Genomic DNA, 23446 nt, shown 5'->3' on the forward strand with positions numbered 1-23446 from the left:
TTGGAAACAATGGGATGTTGACTGACACATTCTGACACTGTTAAGGGTAGGAAGTCCTTTTATATCGTCACACTATACACAAAGACCATGTGGCAGTCTACACACATACACTTGGACAAACGGAGTGTTTAGTTCAAACACATAGGCGAATTTACCAACAAAGGAAGAAAAATCTCAAAAGTTTATTCTGTGTTATAGAGTAGTGTATTGTAGTGTAGTGACATTATGTCTGATTAAAAACCTAATGAAATCACGAAACACATCACTGTGTTTATTTTACTTATGTGTCTGTTCGCATCCATTTCAAATTTACATGTAGCTGACTAAAAGCAAAGAGAAGGTTGTGAAATAGCAGGACTTTTAACAGCACTAATTAAGTGCTTTTTTTGGGGGGGGAGAAAGAAAAACTACCCCTAACAGTGAAACAGCAGTGAGTTCAACACATACATCATCACTTGGAATTGACCTGAAAAAAGTGTTTCCAGTTCTCACACATCATGTGAATCCCTTAATCTAAGTGGCCCCACATTCGATAATACTCAGGAACAGTTGACAACGTTTCCCAGCCCACGATCCCTCAAATCATTAACATTCCTCAGAGAAGTGCTCCGTTACAGTTTTTTTTTATAACCAGCTAATTGAACACATGCCTCAGTGGCACTGCACAGGGAGAAGCCTCACTGGCCTGTGTGCTGGATGCTTCAGTTTAGACCTGGCTTAATTGGGCACAATTTAAATCATTATGAGAAGTAGTAAAGCTGGAATTATAAAAGGCAAAAGGTGGTTGAGTTCTACCCGAACCAAAATACTCCTGATTGCTCTCAGACATGAGTCCCTTTATAGATAATACAGATGTACAGTGGGGTCCAAAAGTCTGAGCGCACTAGTGAAAATGCTTCAGTGCTGCATTTTTTTTAATCCAATACATGAATGTCAATTACAAAGTATATTCTTGCCATCAATTTGAGTGAAAAACAGAATCCTTATATGAATGTTTACATGAATTTTAGAGGCGGCATGGTGGTGTAGTGGTTAACACTGTCACCTCACAGCAAGAAGGTTCTGGGTTTGAGCCAGACCGTAGGTGTGAATGTGAGTGTGAATGGTTGTTTTTCTCTATGTGTCAGCCCTGCGATGACCTGGTGACTTTGCAGGGTGTACCCCACCTCTCGCCCATAGTCGGCTGGGATAGGCTCCTGCGACCCTGTACGGGATAAGCGGTTACAGATAATGGATGAATTTCAGAGTTTCTTAGTATTTGGTATAGCACGTACCGTTTTTTGCTTTAATTGCAGTGTGCGCTCGAGCTGGCACAGACTCCATGATCAAATCCATCAATGTTGTCTGAACACACGCTTCAATAGAAGAGACTGGACATGAAGAACATCTGAGTTTTTGTATAAAGCAGTTAACATGGTCAAGATTACAAATATATTTACATTTAAGTAGGGAACTAAAAATAGCACAGAATCTTGAATAGCAAATATTCAAGATACTGAATATTTACTTTCTTTCTTTGTTTTAAATAGTTCCAAATTCTACAACCTTTTGTTTATTTCCAATTTTAAATGAAAAACAGAGAGATTTACAGATTTTCAGTGTGGTCTCAGACTTTTAGACCCCACTGTATATCTTTATTAGGTTGCTCCTTGGTCTCTACTCTACACATGGTCATAGATAAGTCTAGATAGATATGGCGGTCTGCTAAATAAATACATGGGAAGGTTAGATGTTTGGGGTCCTTGCTAAAGTATACAAACCTGTGCCCTGTTAAACCACTGTCAGCGTTATACTGATGGTGTTGATGGATTTGACCTGTGACGCTTGGACGGTAGGATGTTTTTTTGTCTACTACATTGGCAGGCTGTTTGACCATGGCAATGGTCTAGAGTGACCTCAGTAATATCACCCAGCCAATGCTGACTCTGGGTTGCACCGTCACCCAGTAAAAGAGTTTAATTGTCTCTTACAAGCCACATGCGGCTGTTGCCTCTCTGTCTGTCTATTGTGAGCACTAAATTGCATTTTATTCTTCCTCCAAAGGTCAACCCTCTACAAACTTTTACTCCAGCTTCCTGTTGTTCTTTCCAAAGCAAATCAAACACTCCAGACTGCTGACCTGAAGAGACTGAGGTTACAGTTTATGGTGGAAATCACCAATCCTCTCCATTAAACATATTATAAACCGTATTTCCTAGATGCAGAGATGTGTTCCAAACTATTTTCTTCACTTTCACCAGACTGCTTTGGCTTTTTTTGTGTGTCTGGGCTATTGTTAGATATCACAGTCATCAGTCTTATTGGACACAAGCTGTTTCTTGGAATTGTGTGTGTTTCTGAAAGTAAAAACTGGAAAATGATGGTTTATGTGGTAAGGCACAGAATAAATATACACACTTTTTTTGATGTGGTGACAAGCAAAAGCTCTTAAATGTTTGTTAAATTTCAAGCGTTTGAATGTCAGTGTTTGGTGTCAGTTAAAGCATGTCAGTGAAAGCATACAAGTTGGGTAGTGAATAACGGGTATGTCCATTTACAGTGTGTGTGTGTGTGTGTGTGTGTGCGCGCGCAAGCTTGTGTGTCATCCCATGCACATCTGGTTGTCTGCCATTCCAATGTTTTCATTCACCCTCAAACAGGAAGACAGTGTGAGCATTCCAAACAAACTCAGCACTCTTTGAACCCCCATCATGTGTGCTGGAGGCAAGACAGTCGTCTTTGTCACCCCCTCCCTCTGCACCATTGTGGGCTGGAGGATGACACTGGGAGGTATGTCCTCATCCTGCTTTAGTCAATATTTACCCACCTGTATGTTGACCCCAGATCCTACTGACACTCACTTCTGTCATAAAACTGTAGGGACCTCATCTACTTAACAATGTCTGTACAGGATAAAATACAGCAACTACTGTTTAAAAATCGAGGATATACAGTATACATACTGGCTACACCAATCTCATTGGTACATCTTGTAGGACTATAGTCCATCTGCAGATTGTGCTAATCCTCCTGGAACCCTTTATCCGTGTCAGTTTCTAATCACGCATTATTATTGGCTGAATATTTTTGGTTGCTGAACTGTTCTCAACTCAGCTGTAACCCCGAGAGTATTTACATACCTGCTAATAATCGGATCATTATCGAATGTCTGTATTTATTTAATTATTCAAGTGCTTGTGTCAACAGCATATGTTGAGATCTTTAAGCAGATTAAGATTTATTGGATTTTGAAAATCTGAATAAGCCACACAGATTTTAGTAGCGAGTACTCAGGTTACTGTGTTGTTTGGAAACACCAGCTATGCCGTTGCACTGAATATACTCTAAACTCAGACCTATTCTCATGTCACTACCATGAGAAATATGTAATGGACAGTGTAATGTAATATGTAATGGACAGTGGTGCCTTTCTTTGATGGAGGGAAGCTGACAAAAGACTGTGCATAGCAAATGATGGGCTACAGTCAGTAACTGAATACCTACCCAGTGCAGCTGAAAAACTGGCCCACATACAGTAACATAGTGAAGAGGGAGCTATTTTAAGTAGACCGATTTAGAAAGTAAAAATAAGTGGAGTTTTTTTTTTTTTTAGTAGGAGAAACAAAATTTGCTCAAAGAGATGTGTTGTGAGTGTACAGTATGTGGAGAGCGATTAGATTTCCACCATCTGATGATTTGCCCAGGCAGCAGGACAATGACAGTTTAAATCAGTATAGAAGTGGATTCTGTTGACATGTCATAGGATCTCAAGTTTGTTTTTGTCTCTAAAGACAGGCTCCAAGACATCTTATGAAGTATTAGACAGGTGATACATCTTAACCAGCTTGCAAATTAACTTGCAAAGTTCATCTCATCTCATCTCATCTCATTATCTCTAGCCACTTTATCCTTCTACAGGGTCGCAGGCAAGCTGGAGCCTATCCCAGCTGACTACGGGTGAAAGGCGGGGTACACCCTGGACAAGTCGCCAGGTCATCACAGGGCTGACACATAGACACAGACAACCATTCACACTCACATTCACACCTACGGTCAATTTAGAGTCACCAGTTAACCTAACCTGCATGTCTTTGGACTGTGGGGGAAACCGGAGCACCCGGAGGAAACCCACGCGGACACGGGGAGAACATGCAAACTCCGCACAGAAAGGCCTTCTTGCTGTGAGGTGACAGCGCTAACCACTACACCACCGTGCCGCCCTAACTTGCAAAGTTAGGAGAAAAAAAAACAACAACCCAAAATTCATATGCTCAGTAATCCACTGTCAATTCATTCTGTGGAGTATTGCGTCAATCTTATCTGGCATAGAATACAGATCTGAAATTCCACTCTGAATGCAAATAATCAGCATTAGCTGTATGGCAAATAAGCCCTTATTAGTGGTCAGTAACATGAGCATGTGCTCTTCACATAACTTTATGTGATTAGTAAGAACAACTGAGCTGCTGTTTTCCCAGATACTACTTTGTCTGGCTTCCTTCACTGTCCATTATCAAAATGTTGTCTTGATACACTGATCAGCCATAATATGACAACTACTGACAGGTACTGTAGCACAAACTGTTGAACAAGTTAATGCTGGCCGAAACAGAAATGTGTCAGTAGTAACTTTTCAGTAGCTTGTGTTACAGTAGTTTTTCTATGGGATTGGACCATATCGTGCCCCATGAGAATCAGTGAGCTTTCGACACCCATGACCCTGTCGCCGGTTCACTGATTGTCCTTCCTTGGACCACTTTTGGTAGGTACTAACCACTGCATATCCCACAAGATGTGCCATTGTGGAGATGATCAGACCCAGTCATCTAGCCATCATCATTTGGCCCTTGTCAAAGTCGCTCAGATCCTTACGCTTGCCCATTTTTCCTGCTTCTAACACATCAACTTCAAGAACTGACAGTTCTCTTGCTGCCTAATATATCCCACCCCTTGACAGGTGCCATTGTAATGAGATAATCAGTGTTATTCACTTCACCTGTCAGTGGTCATAACGTTATGACTGATTGGTGTATATGCACAGAATGGAAAGCTGTAGGAGCATGGTGTATTTTTGTTTGGATGTGGAATAGAAACATGGGTGTTCGTAAGTCAGAAGCTTAAACTGTATAATCCTTTCTAGCATGATTACCACGAATAAATTAATTCTTAGAGCACGAACAGAAAGTAATACTGTCATAAGCCACCAAAGCTAAATCTACAAAAGCTAAAGCTCCAAAGCTAAATCGCTTGAATCTCCAAAGCAGTGTTGATTAAAACCACTTTCAGCTGAAGCCTTCATTAGAGTTAACAATTATAAAGTGTAAGATGATAAAAATGCCATTAAAAGTGCCAGGAGTGTATTTCTTTGCTGTGATTCAGTTTTAATTCAGTTCAGCGAGGTAAGTATTATTTAAGTAAATATATCTCTTGTTGCTGATGGGGCAGTTGGAGCTTAAGTTAAAGTTCTTATCCAGTGACTGGGAAGTTGGAAGTTTAAATCCCACAACTGTCACACAGGCACTTTAATGTGTTCTCTTACTATTTTCAAAAAAATTGTGTGTTTTAATAAACTGCCTCTCCACCTCACAGGTTATTTTTGCTGAGCCCATCAGTCATCAATATTCATTAGCAGAATCATAACGTTCATTAATGCTCACAAATTGACTCACACAGTTACCAAAATATGATTGCTGCTCAACATCTGAACTCATATAAGCCTGAATCTGACATAGAAAATGAGGAAGGACATCATCAAAATACTCCAGAGTTTATCAGGACTAGGTCAGTTACAGTGGTGCTTGAAAGTTTGTGAACCCTTTAGAATTTTCTATATTTCTGCATAAATATGACCTAAAACATCATCAGATTTTCACACAAGTCCTAAAAGTAGATAAAGAAAACCCAGTTAAACAAATGAGACAAAAATATTATACTTGGTCATTTATTTATTGAGGAAAATTATCCAATATTATATATCTGTGAGTGGCAAAAGTATGCGTTTGCTTTCAGTATCTGGTGTGACCCCCTTGTGCAGCAATAACTGCAACTAAACGTTTCTGGTAACTGTTGATCAGTCCTGCACACCGACTTGGAGGAATTTTAGCCCATTCCTCCATGCAGAACAGCTTCAACTCTGGGATAAAGTGGGATAAACTCACATGAACTGCTCACTTCAGGTCCTTCCACAACATTTCAATTGGATTAAGGTCAGGACTTTGACTTGGCCATTCCAAAACATTCACTTTATTCTTCTTTAACCATTCTTTGGTAGAACGACTTGTGTGCTTAGGGTCGTTGTCTTGCTGCATGACATGCCTTCTCTTGAGATTGATTGATTGATTGATTGATTGATTGATTCTGAACAGTAAAGAATATATAAAAACAAACAAACAAAAAAATAAAAATAAAAAATGCAATCATCAAAACATCGTCATAAACAAACAGAATAGCGTAGCCACAAGGCAGTAACATAATAATGTTCGGAAAGGATTAGGAAGAAGTAATAACTTATCAAATTCTAACCCTCTATACCACCACTAATCAAACATCACTTTCCACCATAATAAACTATATATACAAAAGAAAACAAAATCAACAAAAAAAGAAAACATACCAACATACCAAGACATACCAACATGGTATAATATCAACCAAATCAAATCATATATACAGATACTTATGTTATGCATATATACACACATATTCAGTTCATGGACAGATGTCCTGACATTTTCCTTTAGAATTCGCTGGTATAATTCAGAATTCATTGTTCCATCAATGACGGCAAGCCATCCTGGCCCAGATGCAGCAAAACAGGCCCAAACTATGATACTACCACCACCATGTTTCACAGATGGGATAAGGTTCTTATGCTGTAATGCACTGTTTTCCTTTCTCCAAACATAACGCTTCTCATTTAAATCAAAAAGTTCTATTTTGGTCTCATCCATCCACAAAACATTTTTCCAACAGCCTTCTGGTTTGTCCATGTGATCTTTAGCAAACTGCAGATGGGCAGCAATGTTCTTTTTGGAGAGCAGTGGCTTTCTCCTTGCAACCCTGCCATGCATGGTGGACTCATGAACATTAACATTAGCCAATGTGAGAGAGGCCTTCAGTTGCTTGGAAGTTACCCTGGGGTCCTTTGTGACCTCACGGACTATTATATGCCTTGCTCTTGGAGTGATCTTTGTTGGTCGATCACTCCTGGGGAGGGTAACAACAGTCTTGAATTTCCTCCATTTGTACACAATCTGTCTGACTGTGGATTGGTGGAGTCCAAACTCTTTAGAGATGGTTTTGTAACCTTTTCCAGCCTGATGAGCATCAACAACGCTTTTTCTGAGGTCCTCAGAAATCTCCTTTGTTCGTGCCATGATATACTCCCACAAATATGTGTTGTGAAGATCAGACTTTGATAGATCCCTGTTCTTTAAATAAAACAGGGTGCCCACTCACACCTGATTGTCATCCCATTGATTGAAAACACCTGACTCTAATTTCACCTTCAAATTAATTGCTAATCCTAGAGGTTCACATACTTTTGCCACTCACAGATATGTAATACTGGATCATTTTCCTCAATAAATAAATGACCAAGTATAATATTTTTGTCTCATTTGTTTAACTGGGTTCTCTTTATCTACTTTTAGGACTTGTGTGAAAATCTGATGATGTTTTAGGTCATATTTATGCAGAAATATAGAAAATTCTGAAGGGTTCACAAACTTTCAAGCACCACCGTATAGTGCTTCTACACAGAACAGCACAGCTTGCCATGACTCTATAACTTCTCCCAGCCAAATGTGTGTTGTTTGTCATCATATAACTCTACCCGTGAAGTTAGGAGTTTCTCTAGAGGTTATCAAGTGACAAGCACAAGTACTAAAATACTACTCCGACTACAAAATGCATTTAAACTCGAACCAAACATCTCTCAGTTGATGTTACACTGTGCCTGGTGTTGCCTTTTATGATATTGGCTTTTACTTGGCTCACAGGAAAGAAATGCAAAATAAAGCTAAATTGTGATCATGCAATTTTACTATGTGTAAATAAATAAAAATGAGTCTGAAACCTGAAACTTTTGCTTAATCTGATGATGTGACATCTTAAATCTTGCAGAAAAGATGTAGACTTTTGAAAAGATGTAGAAACGATGGCAGACGGTCTACACTACTGAGGATTTTTGATGAATTTAGAGACGTGACTATGGACCCTTTTCACGTGACGTCACGACAAACGCGGCCGCCATTTTGGACATGTACTACCAGTAGTTTACCACAGCCAACATTGAGGAACGGCAGCAAAGAAAGTTTTTACTTTCAGCAAGACTTCCATCATGCCACTATATTGTTGTGCACCTGGATGTAGTAACCATCAGCAAACAAGGCAAGGTTTATCATTTTATCGGATCCCGATGGAGAAGATGGATAGCGGCCATTAACAGATTGGCAGCCCTCGGCATACCAACGCTTGTGTAGTGACCACTTTGTTGGAGGTAAGACGAATAAAATTAGCCAGAAAAGGCATTACGTTGCTGTTAACATTCTGTGGCGGCGAGTGTGTAACCAAATAGGCTAAAATAACCCATTGTAACCTCTTTGTTCTTCTGTAGTAGCTATTGTTGACTAGCTAATGTCAACAAGTAGCTGGTATGTTACTGTAGCAATGTTTACGTTCAGTCATTTGGATGACTGTTAAAACCTTTCAGTCTCAAGTTTTTCCTTTACTGTATTTACTAGTTTACTGTAATTATGATCAGGCAGCTATTTACACCGGATCCAGTATAAATAGCTGCCGGAGCCAACGTCCGAGGTTCCGGAGCGCGCTCCGGCTTGCTCTCCCTCAAATTAAGCAGCGCGCGCCGGCTTGCTCCCGGAGTGCTCCGGCCGAGGTTCCCCTCAAATTAAGCAGCGCGCGCCAGCTTGCTCCCGGAGTACTCCGGCCGAGGTTCCCCTCAAATTAAGCAGCGCGCGCCGGCTTGCTCCCCCTCAAATTAAGCAGCGCACGCCGGCTTGCTCCCCCTCAAATTAAGCAGTGCGCTCCGGCTTGCTCCCCCTCAAATTAAGCAGCGCGCGCCGGCTTGCTCCCGGAGTACTCCGGCCGAGGTTCCCCTCAAATTAAGCAGCGCGCGCCGGCTTGCTCCCAGAGTGCTCCGGCCGAGGTTCCGGAGCACACTCCGGCCGAGGTTGCCCTCAAATTAAGCAGCGCGCTCCGGCTTGCTCCGGAGCAAGCCGGAGCGCGCTCCGTAACCTCGGCCGGAGCACTCCTGGAGCAAGCCGGAGCGCGCTCCGTAACCTCGGCCGGAGCACTCCTGGAGCACGCCGGAGCGCGCTCCGTAACCTCGGCCGGAGCACTCCTGGAGCAAGCCGGAGCGTGCTCCGGAACCTCGGACGTTGGCGTGTATGTGTATGGCGATGGGTTTTTAACGACATAGGTATACAGATCATGTGGGCCGAAGTCAGGTAAAGACGAGGGCTTCGTGTACTTCCGTACGTCAGTGAACAATCCTGGTGGAAGCAGGTAAACGTCGTTCTCTAAGCCTGCTAACCTCAATTTTTGCAAATATCTCTCCCTCTGCTCGCCCTGTAAATGCCCTACGTCGCTGGATAGTGAAGGTGTTTTCTGCATCTCGCGCCTTTTTCTTTTATGTTTTTCGTTTGTCGCCTTCCTCGCATTCAAACTGATTTGAGCCGAAGTCCACTACATGTCCAAAATGGCGGTCGCATTTACGAAGGTCATGTGACTGAAAAGGGTCTATAGCCAGAGACATGAACATGGGTGCTTCTGTGACAACTGTGATTGACCAATCAATGATCTGCACAATTTTTTTTTAACCTCCATACATATGCCACATTTACATTTAACATTTACGGCATTTGGCAGACACCCTTATCCAGCGCGACTTACAGAAGCGCATTTAAGGCTCTGTCAATAAGTATATCCTAATACTATTTCCCTAAGTCAGGGACTATCAGTCTAAAAACCCTTCTGGGAAGGTTTGCTGGGATGTCACAGCTCGCCTTGCATAGTACCTGGGCAGAAAGATGAACCAAGTCTCATCTGGCAATAGGAATAGCAGTAACATGGAGGAATATGGGTAATTTGCAGAGTCAAGCTGAATCGTGCTATCTAGTGTAAAACTAGTAGAAAAGCACTAGTGCTGCTTTCGATTACAACTCCTAAAACTCTGACGAGGAAAAACCGAAGAAAACGCCCTCTCAATTCAGAGCTCATACTCGTCATCACGGGATGTGCTCCTCATCTCCAAGTCTGTGATTCTGAGTGGTTTGTGTAAATAGGTCCTTATTTTGTCACTGCTAAATTGAAGAGACTACAGTAGATACTTATTTAGATTTTCTCAATGTGGGTGTAACTCAAGAGTTGAAAAACATCTAAAGGACAGGATAAGTAAGTTTTCACAATATATCCCCTTGAAAGTTTGGACAATATGCTGCCTCACTTGTAATTTGCTCTGGATAAAAGCATCTGCCAAATAAATAAATGTAAATGTATATAGGCTATATGTCTAAGGAGGCTTTGCATCCTGATAAAAAGATCGACAGGGTAGAAAACAGTTACTGTCTTTCATTTCAACTAATGTTTATTTTTCTTCCTGGTTGACTGACCACACTGATAGCTTCTGACTGATCCAAGAGTAATCCACATGGCACTAAGGCTACGTTTACATTAGACCGTATCTGTCTCGTTTTCTTCGCGGATGCACTGTCCGTTTACATTAAACCGCCTGGAAACGCCGGGAAACAGGAATCCGCCAGCGTCCACGTATTCAATCCAGATCGTGTCAGCGCCGGTGCTGTGTAAACATTCAGAATACGCAGATACACTGTGCTGAGCTCTAGCTGGCGTCTCATTGGACAATGTCACTGTGACATCCACCTTCCTGATTCGCTGGCGTTGGTCATGTGACGCGACTGCTGAAAAACGGCGCGGACTTCCGCCTTGTATCACCTTTCATTAAAGAGTATAAAAGTATGAAAATACTGCAAATACTGATGCAAATACTGCCCATTGTGTAGTTATGATTGTCTTTAGGCTTGCCATCCTTCCACTTGCAAGTGGTAAGTGATATGCGCTGGGATCACACACACAGCGGCTCAGTCCCGAATCACAGCTTGTTCACTTCACTCGCGTGCTCTGTGAGCTGCGCAAGGCCGGAGTGCGCACCCTCCAGAGGGCACTCGCTGTTCAGGGCGGAGTGATTTGGAGCGCAGGATGCCTGCGGAGCCGAGCGTATCCGTGTATTGGCGTTGCTGTGTGCACGCAAATCGTGTATTGGTGTTGCTGTGTGCACACTAATCGTTTTAAAAACGTTAATCTGATGATCCGCTGATACGGTCTAATGTAAACATGGGCTAAGCTGCCACATACGTATAGACCACCATCAACTCAACAAGCTGTATATTCTAGAGCAACCAGAGGGCCAAAAACCTGTTTTTGGGAAGCGAGAGCTTCGGCCCCGCAGCCTGTCTGCAGCAGGAAAGCCCAGTCACTGCTTCTTGTCTCAGCTATGAAAGACAGTGTTATTCTGAGTGCCGTGAGTTCATTCACCCACTTTTCTTCTCCCCTTTCCTCTCCTTTCTCCCCTAGATGGACCATGTGAAAGAGTGCCAGAGGGTCTGGGTTTGGAGCAGTTAGCACACGAGTAGGCAAATGGTGATTAATTCGGGCTCATACAAATGCCTCTCTGTGTATGTTGCACCAGCCCAGGCATTAAATCAACAGAGAGACGTACATACGCTGGCACTAGGGATTAACTTTCGACTCCTATGGCACATACATATGCACACCATATTCCATCCGTTTACATTGCAATGTCGACATGTCCCTGTTATCTCACTCCAATCTAGCACCTTGTTGAAACACACTTATATTAATGTCCTCCTGTGTGTAGGACTTAGTCTTGAGCTGTAATGGTAAAGCACTCATATGGGGTCGGAGACTTCATGGAGTCTCTCCTGCCATTTGGCACAGACACAAGGAGCCACTCAGTCAGAGGAGGGGTTATGATGACCCTGTTTTTCATTTATGGAGCTTGGGAGATTTAAACAGCAAAAATAATAATTAAAAAAAAAATCAAATAAAGATGGAGATGTAAAGCAGATCAGTACCGAGTTCTGTTCCAATCAGTTCAGTTCTCTGTAGAGTTTCCATGTAGAAGTGCGATATGAATAATTATGATGATATGTGATATGAATGATACGATTGAGAAGAAATAAGCCGATGGCATCTGGTTTTGCTTTCCTAGTATCTTGAACTTCCTAACAAGGCAAAATACAATTTGGGGCCTTTTTTTCTTTTCTATCTTTGGTAGTGATACTAGTATCACATTCTATTTATGGAGAAGCACTTTCAATTTATCTTCAATGAACTTTATTTATGATAACTAATGACCATTTTGTACATTGTTACCCAATACACCTTCAGAGGCTTTGCTCTGTCAGTGGCAAGTTCCATGCATGCATGCAGCGAGCATGTATTAACATATATATATCCACTAGAGGGCAGTACAGTGTTTCTACAAGTTCCTAAAAATACATGTACATTTTGGTATTTCTTATTTCTAAAGGAGAGTATAATCTATAAAACATTTAAAAATTCAAAGTGTAAAGCCTGATAGTACCAAACAAACTTAAAAAATTTTCAGGTTGACAAATACATTAGTTTCTGACAGACTGAGGTGAATTGAGAGCTTACTGTCATGAGCACAGTCAGATGATACAGTCCATTGAATGTAATCAGCTTTCAAGTTGTAAATAGGGTTGTACACTCTCAGAAATAAGGTAACAAACTATAACAAACCTTTACTTGTCACTGCAATTGTACAATCAGTGGTATCATTTGTAGCTTACTGTGGATCTTTCAGCTACAAATGTGAATATAGAGTAACTAAAATAATAATAGAATACATAATTGGACTTTAGGGCTAACTGATGTACTTTGAACTCTATAAGCTAGTTAAAGGTACACCATAGGCACCTTCCCACGTAAAAGATATATTCGAAAGTACAAAGGCTGTTCCTTTGCTGGTACCCCCCACAGACAAGAAATTACGTATGAGAGTGTACAAACCACAAAATGGTGTAGGACAAGTACAATTTAGGATTCAGAGTTTAGAAAGTGTATATTTATGAGTGTACAAACTACAAAATGATGCAGGACAAGGATGAGGGTAAGTCAAAGTTCTAAGACAAATTGAAAATAATCTTTATTTATGAAACTAACAAAGCTATTTCTCTACATACCCTCCAGTTAAGTCTAAACACTTCTGCAAGTGGTGTTTCCATCAGACTATTCCTTCATTGTAAAATTCTGGGGGATGTCTTTCACACCTTTTGAAATTATAACGTCTGTCTTAGAACTTTTTGACTTACCTTCATACAGTTTGGTACCTATGTGTAATAGTGTACAAACAACAAAAAGGTGCAGGACAAGTACAATTTGGTACCTATTTTTAATAGTGTACAAACTACAAAATGGTGCAAGACAAGTACAGTGTGGTACCTTTATTTATCAGTGTACAAACTACAAAATGGTGCAGGACAAGTACACTTTGGTACCAATATTTAAGAGTGTACAAACTGCAAAATGGTGCAGGACAAGTACACTTTGGTACTTATATTTAAGAGTGTACAAACGACAAAATGGTGCAGGACAAGTACACTTTGGTACTTTAAAAGTGTTCAAACGACAAAATGGTGCAGGACAAGTACACTTTGGTACCATTATTTATCAGTGTACAAACTACAAAATTTTGCGGGACAAGTACGGTTTGGTACCGATGTTTAAGAGTGTACAAACTACAAAATGGTGCAGGACAAGTACACTTTGGTACCTATATTTAAGAGTGTACAAACTAAAAAATGGTGCAGGACAAGTACAATTTGGTACCTATTTTTAATAGTGTACAAACTATAAAATGGTGCAGGACAAGTACAGTGTGGCACCTTTATTTATGAGTGTACAAACTACAAAATGGTGCAGGACAAGTACAGTTTGGTACCGATATTTAAGAGTGTACAAACTACAAAATGGTGCAGGACAATTACAGTTTGGTACCTTTATTTATCAGTGTACAAACTACAAAATGGTGCAGGACAAGTAATGTTTGGTACCTATATTTAAAAATGTACAAACTACCAAATGTTGCAGGACAAGTACACTTTGGTACCTATATTTAAGAGAGTACAAACTTCAAAATGGTCCAGGACAAGTACACTTTGGTACCTATGTTTAACAGTGTACAAACTATCAAATGTTGCGGGACAGGTACACTTTGGTACCTATATTTATAAGTGTACAAACTACCAAATGTTGTAGGATAAAGCGGCTAGAGATAATGAGATGAGATGAGAGACAAACTACAAAATGGTGCAGGACAAGTACACTTTGGCACCTATATTTAAGAGTGTACAAACTACAAAATGGTGCAGAACAAGTACAGTTTGGTACCTATGTTTCAGAGTGTACAAACTAAAAAATGGTGCAGGACAAGTACAATTTGGTACCTTTATTTATCAGTGTACAAACTATAAAATGGTGCAGGACAAGTACACTTTGGTACCTATATTTAACAGGGTACAAACTACCAAATGTTGCAGGACAAGTACACTTTGGTACCTATATTTATAAGTGTATAAACTAAAAAATGGTGCAGGATAAAGCGGCTAGAGATAATGAGATGAGAGACAAACTACAAAATGGTGCAGGACAAGTACACTGTGGTACCTTTATTTAAGAGCGTACAAACTACAAAATGGTGCAGGACAAGTACACTGTGGTACCTTTATTTATTAGTGTACAACCTACAAAATGGTGCAGGATGAGTATGATTTGGTACCGATATTAATGAGTGTATAAACTACAAATTGGTGCAGGAAAAGTACACTATGGTACCTATTTTTAATAGTGTACAAACTACAAAATGGTGCAGGACAAGTACACTTTGGTACCAATAATTAAGAATGCACAAACTACAAAATGGTGCAGGACAAGGACAGTTTGGTACCAATAATTAAGAGTTTACAAACTACAAAATGGTGCAGGACAAGTACAGTGTTGTACCTTTATTTATGAGTGTACAAACTACAAACTGGTGCAGAACAAGTTCAATTTGGCACCTATTTTTAATAGTGTACAAACTACAAAATGGTGCAGGACAAGTACACTTTGGTACCAATAATTAAGAGTGTACAAACTACAAAATGGTGCAGGACAAGTAATGTTTGGTACATTTATTTATCAGTGTACAAACTACAAAATGGTGCAAGACAAGTACACTTTGGTGCCTATATTTATCAGTGTACAAACTACAAAATGTTGCAAGACAAGTACAATTTGGTACCTATATTTATCAGTGTACAAACTACAAAATGGTGCAAGACAAGTACACTTTGGTGCCTATATTTATCAGTGTACAAACTACAAAATGTTGCAAGACAAGTACAATTTGGTACCTATATTTATCAGTGTACAAACTTCAAAATGTTATTGGATAAGTACACTCTGGTGCCTATATTTATCAGTGTACAAACTACAAAATTTTACAGGACAAGTACACTTTGGTACCTATATTTATCAGTGTACAAACTTCAAAATGTTGTTGGATAAGTACACTCTGGTGCCTATATTTATCAGTGTACAAACTACCAAATGTTGTGGGACAAGTACACTTTAGTACCGATGTTTAAGAATGTACAAACTTCAAAATGGTGCAGGGCAATTACACTTTGGTACCTATATTTATCAGTGTACAAACTACCAAATGTTTCAAGACAAGTACACTTTGGTGCCTATTTTTATCAGTGTACACACTACAAAATGTTGCGGGACAAGTAAACTTTGTTACCTATATTTAGGAGTGTACAAACTACCAAATGTTGTAGGATAAGTACACTTTGGTACCTATATTTAGGAGTGTACAAACTACCAAATGTTGCAGCACAAGTACACTTTAGTACCTATGTTTAAGAGTGTACAAACTTCAAAATGTTGTAGGATAAGTACACTCTGGTGACTGTATTTATCAGTGTACAAACTACAAAATGTTGCGGGACAAGTACAATTTTGTACCTATGTTTAAGAGAGTACAAACTTCAAAATGTTGCAGGGCAAGTACACTTTGGTACCAATAATTAAGAGTGTACAAACTACAAAATGGTGCAGGACAAGTAATGTTTGGTACATTTATTTATCAGTGTACAAACTACAAAATGGTGCAAGACAAGTACACTTTGGTGCCTATTTTTATCAGTGTACAAACTGCAAAATGTTGCGGGACAAGTACACTTTGGTACCTATGTTTAGGAGTGCACAAGCTACCAAATGTTGTGGGACAAGTACACTTTAGTACCTATGTTTAAGAGTGTACAAACTACCAAATGCTGTATAATAAGTACACTTTGGTGCCTATATTTATCAGTGTACAAACTACCAAATGTTGTGAGACAAGTACACTTTAGTACCTATGTTTAAGAGTGTACAAACTACCAAATGTTGTGGGACAAGTACACTTTAGTACCTATGTTTAAGAGTGTACAAACTACCAAATGTTGTATAATAAGTACACTTTGGTGCCTATATTTATCAGTGTACAAACTACAAAATGTTGCGGGACAAGTACACTTTAGTACCTATGTTTAAGAGTGTACAAACTTCAAAATGGTGCAGGACAAGTACATTTTGGTGCCTATATTTATCAGTGTACATACTACAAAATGTTGCGAGACAAGTACACTTTGGTACCTATATTTATCAGTGTACAAACTACAAAATGGTGCAAGACAAGTACACTTTGGTGCCTATATTTATCAGTGTACAAACTACCAAATGTTGTGGGACAAGTACACTTCAGTACCTATGTTTAAGAGTGTACAAACTTCAAAATATTGTAGGATAAGTACACTTTGGTACCTATATTTATCAGTGTACAAACTACTAAATGTTGTGGGACAAGTACACTTTAGTACCTATGTTTAAGAGTGTACAAACTTCAAAATGTTGTGGGATAAGTACACTTTGGTGCCTATATTTAGGAGTGTACAAACTACCAAATGTTGTGGGACAAGTACACTTCAGTACCTATGTTTAAGAGTGTACAAACTTCAAAATGTTGTAGGATAAGTACACTTTGGTGCCTATATTTATCAGTGTACAAACTACCAAATGTTGTGGGACAAGTACACTTTAGTACCTATGTTTAAGAGTGTACAAACTTCAAAATGTTGTGGGACAAGTACACTTCAGTACCTATGTTTAAGAGTGTACAAACTTCAAAATGTTGTGGGATAAGTACACTTTGGTGCCTATATTTAGGAGTGTACAAACTACCAAATGTTGTGGGACAAGTACACTTCAGTACCTATGTTTAAGAGTGTACAAACTTCAAAATGTTGTAGGATAAGTACACTTTGGTGCCTATATTTATCAGTGTACAAACTACCAAATGTTGTGGGACAAGTACACTTTAGTACCTATGTTTAAGAGTGTACAAACTTCAAAATGTTGTGGGACAAGTACACTTCAGTACCTATGTTTAAGAGTGTACAAACTTCAAAATGTTGCGAGACAAGTACACTTTGGTACCTATATTTATCAGTGTACAATCTACCAAATGTTGTGGGACAAGTACACTTTAGTACCTATGTTTAAGAGTGTACAAACTTCAAAATGTTGTAGGATAAGTACACTTTGGTGCCTATATTTATCAGTGTACAAACTACCAAATGTTGTGGGACAAGTACACTTTAGTACCTATGTTTAAGAGTGTACAAACTACCAAATGTTGTGGGACAAGTACACTTTAGTACCCCACAAACTTCAAAATGTTGTGAGACAAGTACACTTTGGTACCTATATTTATCAGTGTACAATCTACCAAATGTTGCAGGACAAGTACACTTTGGTACCTATATTTAGGAGTGTACAAACTACCAAATGTTGTGGGACAAGTACACTTTAGTACCTATATTTAGGAGTGTACAAACTACCAAATGTTGTGGGACAAGTACACTTTAGTACCTATGTTTAAGAGTGTACAAATTTCAAAAAGTTGTGAGACAAGTACACTTTGGTACCTATATTTATCAGTGTACAAACTACAAAATGTTGTGGGACAAGTACACTTTGGGACCTATATTTAGGAGTGTACAAACTACAAAATGTTGTGGGATAAGTACACTTTGGTGCCTATATTTAAGAGTGTACAAACTACAAAATGTTGTGGGACAAGTACACTTTAGTACCTATGTTTAAGAGTGTACAAACTTCAAAATGTTGCAGGACAAGTACACTTTGGTGCCTATATCAGTGTACAAACTTCAGAATGTTGTAGGATAAGTACACTCTGGTGCCTACAGTATATTTATCAGTGTACAAACTACCAAATGTTGCAGGACAAGTACAGTTGAAGATTTAGAGTGTACACAGTGTCTAGGCTATCTCTGAATGTACAAACTACAAAATGGTGTAGCAGACTGCCTGAGGTGAATCATAGCTCCATTTAATGATCGTTAGCTTGCAGTAATGTGAATAAACATGAGCCCAGTTTGTCATATTTCACACTCGTTAACATTATTTTTTTCGATGAGAGGACACAGATAAGACTGAGGCTAAGCTGTAAACTGGCTAATGGTTACAGCCGCCTGTGAAGAGCAGTTGGCACCAAAGTGACAGGCAACAGCTGAGCCTCAGGCACAAGCCCAGTGCACTGTAAGCTCAGCTTCTCTCTCTCTGCCTACACACGCAAGAAATCCCCCAACGCACCAAACACACTGGCTAGACGATCTGTACGCATGTCTTCATTATTCAGTTCAAAGCAGACTTTAATAACAGGCAAAAGTTCAGATAAATTGTGATAATTAGCTCATAACAGTCTCCGATTAGGTGGAGTGATAACGTCACGCACGCATGATAAAGTATTACCACGAGCAGCACAACACGCTCACGTGTGCGAGCCGGTGTGGAGGATTTGGCCTGAGAGTCGCCTTCCTGCAACACGGTTTTCAAATGATGTCAAAGACACTTACGTGGAAGTTTAGTCACAGACGCACTAATGCTCCTGAGCCCGGTAGTCCTTTATCTGAGTGCGCAGTTGTGCTCGGGTGTCATTAGTGTTAAAGCTGTCCCTCAGGCGTGAATCACACAAACGCACATAGTCCTGGGAAGAGCGCCTGGATGCATGTCCAATCCTCAGCTAATACTAATATAAACTTGATCTCACTCAGTCCTCTTGATGTAAAGTCGTCCTAACTGTGCGCTCTGTCTCTTCAGTGGAGTGGACTTCTCTGTCCTGAATCAGGAACACACAGAAAATGACATGAGCTTTGCTACTCTGAGCCTATTGGCTTAGAGTCACCCTCCTCCCTTCAGAGAGAAACACATTCTTGGCTGTCTGGAGTGGAGCAAGCCTGAAGTGTGTCTCTGAAGGCTCAGAGACAAAATCACGGCAGCATAACCTTCATCACATCCATATAACACCATCTAAGGCTCTCTCTCTCTCATTATCTGTCGCCAGGTCATCACAGGGCTGACACATAGACACAGACAACCATTCACACTCACATTCACACCTACGCTCAATTTAGAGTCACCAGTTAACCTAACCTGCATGTCTTTGGACTGTGGGGGAAACCGGAGCACCCGGAAGAAACCCACGCGGACACGGGGAGAACATGCAAACTCCGCACAGAAAGGCCCTCGCCGGCCACGGGGCTCGAACCCGGACCTTCTTGCTGTGAGGCGACAGCGCTAACCACTACACCACCGTGCCGCCCCCATCTAAGGCTGTTAAATGTAAATGTTATTGTGTATGTATAACATACTGTAATGCATGTGGTGTAGGTGGTTGGCGTGGTCGCCTCACGGCGGGAAGGTCCTGGGTTCGAGCCCAGCAATCAATGGGGCCTTTCTGTGTGGAGTTTGCATGTTCTCACCGTGTCTGCGTGGGTTTCCTCCGGGTGCTCCGGTTTCCCCCACAGTCCAAAGACATGCGGTGAGGTTAATATGGGACGGCCTTGGGCTGAGGTGCCCTTGAGCGAGGCACCTAACTCCCAACTGCTCCCCGGGCGCTGTTAGCATGGCTGCCCACTGCTCTGGGTATGTGTGTGTGTGCTCATTGTGCATGTGTGTGTTCACTGCTTCAGATGGGTTTAATGCAGAGAGGAATTTCACAAGTGTGTGATCAATAAAGTTGCGCTTTCTTTCTTTCTTTCTTTCTTTCTTTCTTTCTTTCTTTCTTTCTTTCTTTCTTTCTTCACATCCATATAACACCATCTAAGGTTGTTAAATGTAAATGTAATTGTGTATGTATAACATACTGTAATGCATCACATGCATACAACACCATCTCCGTGTCTGTATGGGTTTCCTCCGGGTGCTCCGGTTTCCCCCACAGTCCAAAGACATGCGGTGAAGTTAATATGGGACGGCCTTGGGCTGAGGTGCCCTTGAGCGAGGCACCTAACTCCCAACTGCTCCCCGGGCGCTGTTAGCATGGCTGCCCACTGCTCTGGGTATGTGTGTGTGCTCATTGCTCATGTGTGTGTGCATGTGTGTGTTCACTGATTCAGATGGGTTAAATGCAGAGAGGAATTTCACAAGTGTGTGATGAATAAAGTTGTGCTTTCTTTCTTTCTTTCTTTCTTTCTTTCTTTCTTTCTTTCTTTCTTTCTTTCTTTCTATTTTTATTTCAAACAGATGCACTTTGGGGGAAAAACACCACCACCAACAAAACATGTACCTTTCCTTGTCAGTGTGGTGCTACAATCAAAAGTACCATTGCTGTATATCTTCCATGGTAATGTAAATGTAGTGTGCCTTACAGTTACATCAGACCTTAAAGCAGATACGCAGAATCTTTATTTTTAAATAAATTTCTGAGTGTATAGTATCTCCACACTTGACTCTTGTATGCTGCATAAATGGGAATTAAAAATATATATATATATTTTTGAGAGTTAAAATCAACTGCAAAGTTGGCATTGGAGCTGCCCCGCTGAGTCAGCCAGCCCTGAGTGCGTGACGTCACAGCAGTAACCGGTTTTAAGGCTGAGGCCTTTGACAGCTATAGACCAAAGTCATAGAAATAAAAGTTTATAGTGAAAGTAAGAAATACCGTTACCGACTTGCTCAACTAAGACTGATTTAACTTCATTGATTGTGGGTTGACTCTCATTAAAACAGGATAGGTGTTATAACTTATGCAACATACATGTACATGCATGCATTTTCACTGATAAAACGTAAAAGGCTAATTAAATAATCAGATAAACTGAGACAATCACATTCTGAAGCAAATTAAATAATCTTATACCGGTAACTTAAACACACAATACAAGCTACATGTATTAATCTAAATGCAGATAAACTACGTGTTGTTTTTGTTATTTTACATCCAAATGAGAGTTGGAGGTTATCCGTCTGTGTTCTCGCTTCTTGAAGGCCAATCCTGTGGCCGATTTGTTTAAAAAAAATCTGACTTTCAGTTCTTCGTTCATTCGCTTTTTCCATGTAAGGGCGAGATGGCAGCAATATCCAGTGAAGAAATCAGACAGCTGCTCTACTCATTCTCCATTTTCTCCATACTGAGTACTCCGCCATTACTGCTCGGCTCAGGCAATTACTAAAACCCAGGATGCAACGGGATGTCACCGGTTTTAGCAACAACCGCTGGGAGGTCACTGCCAGAGCGATATGTCCCGTCCTGTCTCATCCCGTCCCGGGTTTTACCAACAACCCTCGGCTCACACTCTGGGAGAACTGGTGCAACTGAACTTACTTTTCTTTTAAAAAATAAATAAAATAAATGCTTTCCTTTTCTTGTAGTTTTATTTAATTGCTGGTACTGCACCCTCTTTCAATACAGGCTTATAGCCAACACTCCTCAACAGATCAGAGGTCTTGTATGAGTCTTCAGTAAAACGTGCAGAGCAGAGGAGAGACCACTTCGTAGGCGCCCAATGTGCCCGTGAACTTCTTGCAAAAAGCGTCCAAATCTTTGCAGTTTGAACATTCTTGGGCCTTGAATGCAATGTAAATCCACCTTCTGTTGTGTTGCTGGCACATCTATGTGGCATGGCGATAAATTACCTCAAAATGAAGGATCGGAGTTGCAGTCAGCTCTGTGTTTTAGTATAGCGGAAATGGCGATGAGACCAATAGACTTCCTTCCCGGACGTCAACGTCATTCACTCAGACCGCTACTTATATGAATCACTTTAACTGTAAAAATTACTATATTAGATTTATTTATAATGTTTAAAACTATTCCTGTGCCATTCTTGAGGTCTCAAGGCATTTATAAACAAAAGTGAGGCCATGGCTCTGTGTATATGCTTTAAAGGGGCCAGGTCACACTTGCTAGAAGCCTCTGTACAAAGTAGCGAGTTACCATTTTCGATGTCATCAATATTCCACTGTGTTCTGTTTGAAAAACACTCTGCAAAAATGCAGCGACATTCTAGGCATAGATTTTGCAAAAGTAGTTCGATTTTAAATTCTTTTGACCAATTCATTCAGTTTCCATACGGTTCTTGTAATTGACAACACCCAGCCTTGGCAGTCTCAGTCTTCATGGTGGCCACGATGGAAAGAAAATATCAGGCATATTGTGTTCAAAATTGTGTGGTTTTTATTAGCAAAAGTTTTCTTGTAAAGGCCCGGTATTCAGCTAGGTGAGTACACAAAGAGAGCCAGCAGAATAGCAGTAACACACTTTCAAAACGCAGTGGCCCATATGTAAACAAAAACAACAAATTGGGTTCTGGGACGAGAGAGCTGGACCCTTTAAGCACTACTCTTGTACCTTTTAACTAGCTTTTAGATTAATAATTTAAAGGTACAATACATGCACATATCCAGGAAGAGTACATAGTAAAGGTACAGAAGAAAGGTATATTTGAGGGTACCACCCTGGGTGACAAGGAAATGAGACTGTATCCGGTTAGAATGCTTCAAACAATTGCAACAATGCAAAATGGAGCCAAAGGTAATTTACATTGCCTTTTACAGCCTATATGAATGTTCTGACAGGATGCAAAACATTTACAGCACAGTTCTCATCAGGGCCTCCCCTATCTCTCGTTCTCTGTCTCTACATTCCTAAATTGCGTGGGCTTATCTCAACAGTGGCTAGCCTCCTGTGGTGTCCTTTCCCAGCCATGGCCAGCTGTAGGCGTGCAGAAACCTGATCAGCTTTTAAAGGCTCTTTTCGCCTTTCACACTGCTCACTGTGCTTTGACTCAACCGAAAAGAGTCCAAACTCTCAGTGTTCACTGTAACCCAATCACTGTAACCACTATGGTCTGAATGGTAAACCAACATGGCAATGGCAAGACTTTACACAAACATAGTGGCCAAAGAAGATACAATATTTACATGTCTGGATTAGAGTTTTCGGTCATAGTCAAGGTCTTAATTAAAACATTTTGTGCATCAGTCAAATTGT

The 23446-nt window shown here is 40.5% G+C and overlaps 1 protein-coding gene across 1 annotated transcript in view; it reads right to left on the reverse strand.

Moving 5' to 3' along the window:
* The window catches only part of prickle1a (prickle homolog 1a), a 38090-nt gene extending 18794 nt beyond the window's left edge, over positions 1-19296 (reverse strand). Inside the window, exon 1 of the mRNA XM_060914635.1 lies at positions 19029-19296. The gene's annotated coding sequence lies outside the window, so the exon portion shown is untranslated. The remainder of the gene's footprint in view (positions 1-19028) is intronic.
* Between the last annotated feature and the right edge of the window lie 4150 nt (positions 19297-23446).

Source organism: Neoarius graeffei, chromosome 2 (assembly GCF_027579695.1).
Source record: "Neoarius graeffei isolate fNeoGra1 chromosome 2, fNeoGra1.pri, whole genome shotgun sequence".
Taxonomy (NCBI): Eukaryota; Metazoa; Chordata; class Actinopteri; order Siluriformes; family Ariidae; genus Neoarius; species Neoarius graeffei.